The 11,954-nt window shown below is 33.9% G+C and overlaps 1 long non-coding RNA gene across 1 annotated transcript; it reads left to right on the top strand.

Annotated features, from left to right (window-relative positions):
- The first annotated feature begins 54 nt into the window (after positions 1-54).
- On the top strand, positions 55-11,134 carry LOC309687012. Its single transcript, XR_014270602.1, has 3 exons — positions 55-501; positions 9,581-9,641; positions 10,128-11,134. It is a non-coding gene; the product is annotated as an uncharacterized lncRNA (long non-coding RNA).
- Positions 11,135-11,954: the final 820 nt, after the last annotated feature.

The raw sequence follows: 11,954 nt of genomic DNA, 5'->3' as shown, positions 1-11,954 counted from the left end.
AATGAAAGCTGATTAAATTTTATCGACACATTTTGGATGGTGTTTTGCAGGCGCTGCCTAATTACATCCTAAGGAACTTGGAAAGAAAACCGACTGGACTTCTTTAAGTTTCTTGAAGACGTTTCACCCTCTCATCCCAGAACCTTCTTCAGTTACACTGAAAAAAGTCTAACATGCAGTCATTCATTCAATCTAATAAGTGCCATTCAAAACAGAATAAAATCATTGATTTGATTGTGAAACCCTTTCTTTTTGCATTTTAAAATACCACTTTTGATTTGGATGAAACTAAATATCTGTACAAAGGACACAACGCAAAGTTTTTGATTTCTCTCAAAACATATATTTCTTTTCATGTTGAACAGATAATATCTTTAATTTGAGTCAAAGTGATTTGCACTTGAACACGCCCACCAGAAATAGACCGGGACCCATTTTTATTCTGCATGGCTGCTGGAAACATCATGTCACATCTTTGATTAATTTCATCTGAAAATAAACGTAAGTAAAGCCAAGTGTGTTACAAAAGCTTTTATAATTTGTATTGCCAAAATTGCAGAAAATAACCCCATTTAAGCTGGGTCGACAGCCACCCCTAATTTTTGCATGATTGTAGCTGCTAGCTATAAGCTAGCTAGCTATCCTGCGCAACGTTAGAACTGGTTACCAGAAACCGACCATCACAGTCGGGAATACAAGTTAGTATACTGGTAAAAAACGGCTTTTTGCCTAACTAGCTAGCGTTACCACGATGCATCGGTGGTGGATAAAGCTAGCTAGCATAAGTTCATAGTTCATAACATTCATAGTATAACTCCGTGCTCCGCTTCGTTTGAATTTTTACTGGTGTCAAGCCAGCCTCCAATTCGAGACTTGCAGTCAAGCCAGCCTCCAGTTGATTTTACGTTCCCTGTGTTTTCAAAGTATTACGGGAATGGATGTGGAAACCAGATTTCAAAATAAAAGCCAACTTCGAGTGAATTAACAGATATGTTAAGAACATAATAACATATAATTTAGGCTTTTTTTTTTATTTTAGAAACTCTAATGTTACATCTACATGACACAGCCTTGTACCCTAATTGTGCCCTGTCAAGGCCATCTTATTTTGGATTTCAAAGTAAAAGCCCTGTGAATCTTCATTTTTGAACTACTCTTTCAATGAATTCATAATGCTCTTAAAAGCAAAAGTCGTATTTCCAAATACTATTTGAACTTTGTATCAACACTTTCCAACCGCAGTCTTTTTCACAGTAATACCATATCAAATAAATTCTTTCTGATTTTGCTTTTCATAGTAATGGCCCTTTGAAATTGCCGATATTTGACTTAATCTTCTAACGATTCAAAATGCTCTAAAATGGAAAATTCCTGTTTCCACAGGGTAATTCCACCTTAGATCAACAGTATACAACCCCACAGTGATACCATATCAATATCAAGTCATTCTGATTTTGCTTTCAAAAATAAAAGCCCTTTCAAATTGTCCATAATTGACCTAACTTTCAGTGATTTCAAAATGCTCTAAAATGGAAAATTCCTGTTTCCACAGGGTAATTCCACTTTAGATCAACAGTATACAACCCCACAGTGACACCATATCAATATCAAGTCATTCTGATTTTGCTTTCAAAAATAAAAGCCTTTTCAAATTGTCCATAATTGACCTAACTTTCAGTGATTTCAAAATGCTCTTAAATAGAATTTTGCTGTTTCCACAGGGTAATTCCACTTTAGATCAACAGTATACAACCTCACAGTGATACCATATCAATATCAAGTCATTCTGATTTTGCTTTTCATAGTAATGGCCCTTTGAAATTGCCGATATTTGACTTAATCTTCTAACGATTCAAAATGCTCTAAAATGAAAAATTCTTGTTTCCACAGGGTAATTCCACTTTAGATCAACAGTATACAACCTCACAGTGATACCATATCAATATCAAGTCATTCTGATTTTGCTTTCAAAAATTAAAGCCTTTTCAAATTGTCCATAATTGACCTACCTTTCAGTGATTTCAAAATGCTCTAAAATGGAAAATTCCTGTTTCCACAGGGTAATTCCACTTTAGATCAACAGTATACAACCTCACGATGTTACCATATCAATATCAAGACGTTCTGATTTTGCTTTCAAAAATAAAAGCCCTTTCAAATTGTCCATAATTGACCTAACTTTCAGTGATTTCAAAATGCTCTAAAATGAAAAATTCTTGTTTCCACAGGGTAATTCCACCTTATATCAACAGTATACAACCCCACAGTGACACCATATCAATATCAAGTCATTCTGATTATGCCTTCCAAAATAAAAGACTTTTCAAATTGTCCATAGTTGACCTACCTTTCAGTGATTTCAAAATGCTCTAAAATGGAAAATTCCTGTTTCCAAAGGGTAATTCCACTTTAGATCAACAGTATACAACCCCACGGTGATACCATATCAATATCAAGTCATTCTGATTTTGTTTTCAAAAATAAAAGCCTTTTCAAATTGTCCACAATTGACCTAACTTTCAGTGATTTCAAAATGCTCTTAAATAGAATTTTGCTGTTTCCACAGGGTAATTCCACTTTAGATCAACAGTATACAACCCCACGGTGATACCATATCAATATCAAGTCATTCTGATTTTGCTTTTCATAGTAATGGCCCTTTGAAATTGCCGATATTTGACTTAATCTTCTAACGATTCAAAATGCTCTAAAATGGAAAATTCTTGTTTCCACAGGGTAATTCCACTTTAGATCAACAGTATACAACCTCACAGTGATACCATATCAATATCAAGTCATTCTGATTTTGCTTTCAAAAATTAAAGCCTTTTCAAATTGTCCATAATTGACCTACCTTTCAGTGATTTCAAAATGCTCTAAAATGGAAAATTCCTGTTTCCACAGGGTAATTCCACTTTAGATCAACAGTATACAACCTCACGATGTTACCATATCAATATCAAGACATTCTGATTTTGCTTTCAAAAATAAAAGCCCTTTCAAATTGTCCATAATTGACCTAACTTTCAGTGATTTCAAAATGCTCTAAAATGAAAAATTCTTGTTTCCACAGGGTAATTCCACCTTAGATCAACAGTATACAACCCCACAGTGACACCATATCAATATCAAGTCATTCTGATTATGCCTTCCAAAATAAAAGACTTTTCAAATTGTCCATAGTTGACCTACCTTTCAGTGATTTCAAAATGCTCTAAAATGGAAAATTCCTGTTTCCACAGGGTAATTCCACTTTAGATCAACAGTATACAACCCCACGGTGATACCATATCAATATCAAGTCATTCTGATTTTGCTTTCAAAAATAAAAGCCTTTTCAAATTGTCCATAATTGACCTAACTTTCAGTGATTTCCAAATGCTCTTAAATAGAATTTTGCTGTTTCCACAGGGTAATTTCACTTTAGATCAACAGTATACAACCCCACGGTGATACCATATCAATATCAAGTCATTCTGATTTTGCTTTCAAAAATAAAAGCCTTTTCAAATTGTCCATAATTGACCTAACTTTCAGTGATTTCAAAATGCTCTTAAATAGAATTTTGCTGTTTCCACAGGGTAATTCCACTTTAGATCAATAGTATACAACCTCACAGTGATACCATATCAATATCAAGTCATTCTGATTTTGCCTTCCAAAATAATGGCCTGTTGAAAATGCCAATAACTTACCTAACTTTCAGTGATTTCGGAATGCTCTAAAAAGGAAATTTTCTGTTTCCACAGAATAATTTCACTTTAAATCAACAGTATACAACCCCACAGAGATACGATGTTAAGATCAAGTCACTCTGATTTTGCCTTCCAAAATAAAAGTATTTTCAAATTGCCCATAGACGACCTACTCGTTTAACGATTTCAAAATGCTCTTAAATTGAAAGATGCTGTTTCCACAGGATAATTCCACTTTAGATCAACAGTATCCAACCCGATAGTAAAACCATGTAAATTTTATGTTGGTCTGATTTCGCCTTTCAAATTAATGGCCCGTCGAATTTGTCCATATGTGATATACTCTTTCAATTATTTCAGAATGTTTTAAAAATGAAAATTGCTGTTTCAACACATATTGGGTTTTCATTTTGAAAAGCAAAATCAGACTCAATTGATTATGACAGAATTGAATCATAAAGATGATGTAAAAGGAAGCTGAAATTGCCACTAGGTTGTAATTGATAGTACGTTTATATTTTAAGTCTGTGGAAAGATGTCATTCTAAATAAAGAAATTACAAAACAGCTTGCAAACCAACCATGACATCTTTCCACAGACTTAAAATATAAACGTACTATCAATTACAACCTAGTGGCAATTTCAGCTTCCTTTTACATCATCTTTATGATTCAATTCTGTCATAATCAATTGAGTCTGATTTTGCTTTTCAAAATGAAAACCCAATATGTGTTGAAACAGCAATTTTCATTTTTAAAACATTCTGAAATAATTGAAAGAGTATATCACATATGGACAAATTCGACGGGCCATTAATTTGAAAGGCGAAATCAGACCAACATAAAATTTACATGGTTTTACTATCGGGTTGGATACTGTTGATCTAAAGTGGAATTATCCTGTGGAAACAGCATCTTTCAATTTAAGAGCATTTTGAAATCGTTAAACGAGTAGGTCGTCTATGGGCAATTTGAAAATACTTTTATTTTGGAAGGCAAAATCAGAGTGACTTGATCTTAACATCGTATCTCTGTGGGGTTGTATACTGTTGATTTAAAGTGAAATTATTCTGTGGAAACAGAAAATTTCCTTTTTAGAGCATTCCGAAATCACTGAAAGTTAGGTAAGTTATTGGCATTTTCAACAGGCCATTATTTTGGAAGGCAAAATCAGAATGACTTGATATTGATATGGTATCACTGTGAGGTTGTATACTATTGATCTAAAGTGGAATTACCCTGTGGAAACAGCAAAATTCTATTTAAGAGCATTTTGAAATCACTGAAAGTTAGGTCAATTATGGACAATTTGAAAAGGCTTTTATTTTTGAAAGCAAAATCAGAATGACTTGATATTGATATGGTATCACCGTGGGGTTGTATACTGTTGATCTAAAGTGAAATTACCCTGTGGAAACAGCAAAATTCTATTTAAGAGCATTTGGAAATCACTGAAAGTTAGGTCAATTATGGACAATTTGAAAAGGCTTTTATTTTTGAAAGCAAAATCAGAATGACTTGATATTGATATGGTATCACCGTGGGGTTGTATACTGTTGATCTAAAGTGGAATTACCCTGTGGAAACAGGAATTTTCCATTTTAGAGCATTTTGAAATCACTGAAAGGTAGGTCAACTATGGACAATTTGAAAAGTCTTTTATTTTGGAAGGCATAATCAGAATGACTTGATATTGATATGGTGTCACTGTGGGGTTGTATACTGTTGATCTAAGGTGGAATTACCCTGTGGAAACAAGAATTTTTCATTTTAGAGCATTTTGAAATCACTGAAAGTTAGGTCAATTATGGACAATTTGAAAGGGCTTTTATTTTTGAAAGCAAAATCAGAATGTCTTGATATTGATATGGTAACATCGTGAGGTTGTATACTGTTGATCTAAAGTGGAATTACCCTGTGGAAACAGGAATTTTCCATTTTAGAGCATTTTGAAATCACTGAAAGGTAGGTCAATTATGGACAATTTGAAAAGGCTTTAATTTTTGAAAGCAAAATCAGAATGACTTGATATTGATATGGTATCACTGTGAGGTTGTGTACTGTTGATCTAAAGTGGAATTACCCTGTGGAAACAAGAATTTTCCATTTTAGAGCATTTTGAATCGTTAGAAGATTAAGTCAAATATCGGCAATTTCAAAGGGCCATTACTATGAAAAGCAAAATCAGAATGACTTGATATTGATATGGTATCACCGTGGGGTTGTATACTGTTGATCTAAAGTGGAATTACCCTGTGGAAACAGCAAAATTCTATTTAAGAGCATTTTGAAATCACTGAAAGTTAGGTCAATTATGGACAATTTGAAAAGTCTTTTATTTTGGAAGGCATAATCAGAATGACTTGATATTGATATGGTGTCACTGTGGGGTTGTATACTGTTGATCTAAGGTGGAATTACCCTGTGGAAACAAGAATTTTTCATTTTAGAGCATTTTGAAATAACTGAAAGTTAGGTCAATTATGGACAATTTGAAAAGGCTTTTATTTTTGAAAGCAAAATCAGAATGACTTGATATTGATATGGTATCACTGTGGGGCTGTATACTGTAAATACAGAGTGGAATTATCCTGTGGAAACAGGAATTTTCCATTTTAGAGCATTTTGAAATCACTGAAAGTTAGGTCAATTGTGGACAATTTGAAAGGGCTTTTATTTTTGAAAACAAAATCAGAATGACTTGATATTGATATGGTATCACTGTGGGGTTGTATACTGTTGATCTAAAGTGGAATTACCCTGTGGAAAGAGCAAAATTCTATTTAAGAGCATTTTGAAATCACTGAAAGTTAGGTCAATTATGGACAATTTGAAAAGGCTTTTATTTTTGAAAGCAAAATCAGAATGACTTGATATTGATATGGTATCACCGTGGGGTTGTATACTGTTGATCTAAAGTGGAATTACCCTGTGGAAACAGGAATTTTCCATTTTAGAGCATTTTGAAATCACTGAAAGGTAGGTCAATTATGGACAATTTGAAAAGTCTTTTATTTTGGAAGGCATAATCAGAATGACTTGATATTGATATGGTATCACTGTGGGGTTGTATACTGTTGATCTAAGGTGGAATTACCCTGTGGAAACAAGAATTTTTCATTTTAGAGCATTTTGAAATAACTGAAAGTTAGGTCAATTATGGACAATTTGAAAAGGCTTTTATTTTTGAAAGCAAAATCAGAATGACTTGATATTGATATGGTATCACTGTGGGCCTGTATACTGTAAATACAGAGTGGAATTACCCTGTGGAAACAGGAATTTTCCATTTTAGAGCATTTTGAAATCACTGAAAGTTAGGTCAATTGTGGACAATTTGAAAGGGCTTTTATTTTTGAAAACAAAATCAGAATGACTTGATATTGATATGGTATCACTGTGGGGTTGTATACTGTTGATCTAAAGTGGAATTACCCTGTGGAAACAGCAAAATTCTATTTAAGAGCATTTTGAAATCACTGAAAGTTAGGTCAATTATGGACAATTTGAAAAGGCTTTTATTTTTGAAAGCAAAATCAGAATGACTTGATATTGATATGGTATCACCGTGGGGTTGTATACTGTTGATCTAAAGTGGAATTACCCTGTGGAAACAGGAATTTTCCATTTTAGAGCATTTTGAAATCACTGAAAGGTAGGTCAACTATGGACAATTTGAAAAGGCTTTTATTTTTGAAAGCAAAATCAGAATGACTTGATATTGATATGGTATCACCGTGGGGTTGTATACTGTTGATCTAAAGTGGAATTACCCTGTGGAAACAGGAATTTTCCATTTTAGAGCATTTTGAAATCACTGAAAGGTAGGTCAACTATGGACAATTTGAAAAGTCTTTTATTTTGGAAGGCATAATCAGAATGACTTGATATTGATATGGTGTCACTGTGGGGTTGTATACTGTTGATCTAAAGTGGAATTACCCTGTGGAAACAGGAATTTTCCATTTTAGAGCATTTTGAAATCACTGAAAGGTAGGTCAACTATGGACAATTTGAAAAGGCTTTTATTTTGGAAGGCATAATCAGAATGACTTGATATTGATATGGTGTCACTGTGGGGTTGTATACTGTTGATCTAAGGTGGAATTACCCTGTGGAAACAAGAATTTTTCATTTTAGAGCATTTTGAAATAACTGAAAGTTAGGTCAATTATGGACAATTTGAAAAGGCTTTTATTTTTGAAAGCAAAATCAGAATGACTTGATATTGATATGGTATCACTGTGGGGCTGTATACTGTAAATACAGAGTGGAATTATCCTGTGGAAACAGGAATTTTCCATTTTAGAGCATTTTGAAATCACTGAAAGTTAGGTCAATTGTGGACAATTTGAAAGGGCTTTTATTTTTGAAAACAAAATCAGAATGACTTGATATTGATATGGTATCACTGTGGGGTTGTATACTGTTGATCTAAAGTGGAATTACCCTGTGGAAAGAGCAAAATTCTATTTAAGAGCATTTTGAAATCACTGAAAGTTAGGTCAATTATGGACAATTTGAAAAGGCTTTTATTTTTGAAAGCAAAATCAGAATGACTTGATATTGATATGGTATCACCGTGGGGTTGTATACTGTTGATCTAAAGTGGAATTACCCTGTGGAAACAGGAATTTTCCATTTTAGAGCATTTTGAAATCACTGAAAGGTAGGTCAACTATGGACAATTTGAAAAGTCTTTTATTTTGGAAGGCATAATCAGAATGACTTGATATTGATATGGTATCACTGTGAGGTTGTATACTGTTGATCTAAAGTGGAATTACCCTGTGGAAACAGGAATTTTCCATTTTAGAGCATTTTGAAATCACTGAAAGTTAGGTCAATTATGGACAATTTGAAAAGGCTTTTATTTTTGAAAGCAAAATCAGAATGACTTGATATTGATATGGTATCACTGCGGGGTTGTATACTGTTGATCTAAAGTGGAATTACCCTGTGGAAACAAGAATTTTTCATTTTAGAGCATTTTGAATCGTTAGGAGATTAAGTCAAATATCGGCAATTTCAAAGGGCCATTACTATGAAAAGCAAAATCAGAAAGAATTTATTTGATATGGTATTACTGTGAAAAAGACTGTGGTTGGAAAGTGTTGATACAAAGTTCAAATAGTATTTGGAAATACGACTTTTGCTTTTAAGAGCATTATGAATTCATTGAAAGAGTAGTTCAAAAATGAAGATTCACAGGGCTTTTACTTTGAAATCCAAAATAAGATGGCCTTGATAGTGACAGGGCACAATTAGGGTACAAGGCTGTGTCATGTAGATGTAACATTAGAGTTTCTAAAAAAAAAAAAAAAGCCTAAATTATATGTTATTATGTTCTTAACATATCTGTTAATTCACTCGAAGTTGGCTTTTATTTTGAAATCCGGTTTCCACATCCATTCCCGTAATACTTTGAATACACAGGGAACGTAAAATCAACTGGAGGCTGGCTTGACTGCAAGTCTCGAATTGGAGGCTTTCTGGTGAGCTCGCGGTTTCTAGACACAAGCTTGTGTTTGTGCGCGCACGTTTGTCTCTCTTCATATAAATATCTGTGTGTTATGTGTGTGTACACCGAGCGCAAAAGATAATTATTAATGTGCATGATTTAGAGACAGAAATAACAAGCCAGCATATAAGATCAATGACATAAGACTAATTCCTTCAATTGACTTTCAGGCGCGGCTCGGAAAAATGTGCATTTTCTGAAGAAATTTTAATTTTAACAGCAAAAAATTGACCCTATGCCAAACTTAGTCGCTAATGGCTGGTCTGTAGACTGTTTGGTATGTCATGTTACGTATTTCTTGGTTTTTCTATGTAATGTGTTTTATAGAGAAGTAACATTATTCTTTTTTTTCTGTATGCTTTCAGAACCACAGATCGCTCCATCCATTCCATGGCTGAAGCATACATTTTCATTTAATCTGAACAGGTATCATTTTGCATTTACACTGCACATCCTTTTTAAACATTTCATAATAATCTAGACTCTCCCTCATTATCCTCTCATTCACCTTGCTGATGTGTTGAGGACTTGATAAAAGAATACATGGTATGTCCATATCTGTTCTGTCTCTACATGAGATGCAGTCTCTTGATGTAAATTTGACAACTCTGCTATTAAATGCAGTGATTAATGTAGGACAGCAACGATTAATCAACTCATCAAGTTAATATCTTAGGGTTCTGTATTGTTTTCTTTTTTTTTTCTTGGGCTTTGTGGAACATTTATGAAAATGTTCCACCATTGATTTAATTTAATGATTATGCAATTCACAATCTGATTAGTCAAATAATTGTTCTAATAGTCTGTGACCAAACAACTATCAAAATAGTAGTTTATTATGGTCAAAGATTTATCAGGTGTGCCAGACTTCAGTTCTTCACTTGTACATTTTGTTCCATATTTTACCTCAAGATATCCCAGAAAGATGAAGCTGAGGAAGAGCTGCAGAGTACCACCATGGCACTCTTCGTCTTCAGGGACAACTCAAGCCTCCTACATCAGCCTCGAGACATCGGGATAATCATTGATGGTGTGGAAGTCCTGAATGAGTTGCCTTCTGTGGCAGCTGGAGTGGCAATGGTCTTTGGACTCTGTTATGCTCTTAATATGGAATATCCACGAGGATTCAGGTTCACCTTTGAGGCTCTTCAAAAGATTATGATGGAGCTTGACTTTAACAAGATGACCTCTAAGATTCGCAAACTTAATTGTGAACTTAACACTGCACAGTAGTGTGTTTGCATGCATGTGTGCATGTGTATGTGCACATGCATGTGCATGTGTGCTTGGTTATTTTGCTTGGTTGGCCTGCAGTGGTATTCTACATTCAAAATTTATAAGAACACCCATTTGAAAGGGAGATTTAAGTTGATTTCATTGATACATGTGTAGATTTTTTTTTTTTTTACATTGTACAGGCACAGTGCACATATAAACATTTTTGAGTACTTGCAAATTGGTTTAAAAAGAGTTTTTATAATGGTTTTATGCCAGTTTTAGACAGGTTGCAGGTTTTATACTGGTTTTCAAAAGATTGCAGGTTTTATACTGGTTTTCAAAAGATTGCAGGTTTTATAAAACAAACATTTCTCTAATCATTTCTGCCGTAGCACTAAATCTGTATATTACTAATCCTCTCTATTGATTATAGTTAAAATGGTTTGGAACAATAAATAATTTTGAAATAATTGGTTGGCCAACTGTCTTGTTTTTTATAGGAAATGCAGAGCATTTTTGAACTGAAATGAAATGTAAAAAATATAGTTTGAATATATGTAAATCAATTACCTGGCTTCAACACAAACATATTAGTTCATGTTAATTTGGTTCGATGTGAATACATTAGGTTGGTTAAATTTCAATATATTAGCTTGGTTCAATAATTAAAATATGGTTCTATGTAAAAAAATCAATTTGGATCAATGCAAAATATAAAGTTTCAGTCAAGTCTAGTAATATTGTTTATATCAACATAAAAGTATCAGGTCATATCAAGTGACTCAATTTGGATTCTATAAAGCCAAATATTTTGGCTGTGACAACTGGACATCATTTTTTTTAATTTGAATAGGGTTATTTTTTTTACAGTGTATAAGACCAAATGGCGGCGAGCAGGTGTTTAAGTCCAAGTGGAAGTTCACCCATTATTCACGTGTCTCATCACATGAGCCGAGGTGGGAAAAGGGTGTGGGTCATTGTCGGCAAAGGTTTCCTGTAAAAACATTGTGAGACCTTGCCTCACCCTATCATGTGACTTCTTGAGATCAGCTGATGCAAGATGTCACATCTGCTCATGATCACCTTTCTGGTCGTTTTATATTTTTCCATTTCTACATAACTGCAGAAACAGTTGTCACTTTCTCACAAAGCTCTTGCTGATGGTCTTGCAGCCCATTTCAGCCTTTGCAGGTTGATCTAGTCCCTGATGTCCTGTGATAGCTCTTTGGTCTTGACTATGTTGGTGAAGAGGTTGGAATGTAAGAATCTGATTCTCACAGGTGTGTTTTATCCATGTAACAAGCTGGTATCAGGAGTATCAATAACTGATTGAGTGATTGATTGAAATCTCTGTGCCACGTGGGTAATCTGTGGGAGTCAGAATTCTGGCTAGGATGTAAAGGATTACATACTTATTTCACTCAATGACATGTTTTTTTCTGGATTTTTGGTCTCTCGTGGTCTTGGAGTGTCTCTCTTCATTAAAATTAAATACCAAAAAAGTTAGCGACTATTCATTTA

This window comes from Aulonocara stuartgranti, assembly GCF_965226115.1.
Source record: "Aulonocara stuartgranti genome assembly, chromosome: 14".
Lineage (NCBI taxonomy): Eukaryota > Metazoa > Chordata > Actinopteri > Cichliformes > Cichlidae > Aulonocara > Aulonocara stuartgranti.
This window is presented reverse-complemented; position numbering and strand designations above follow the sequence as displayed.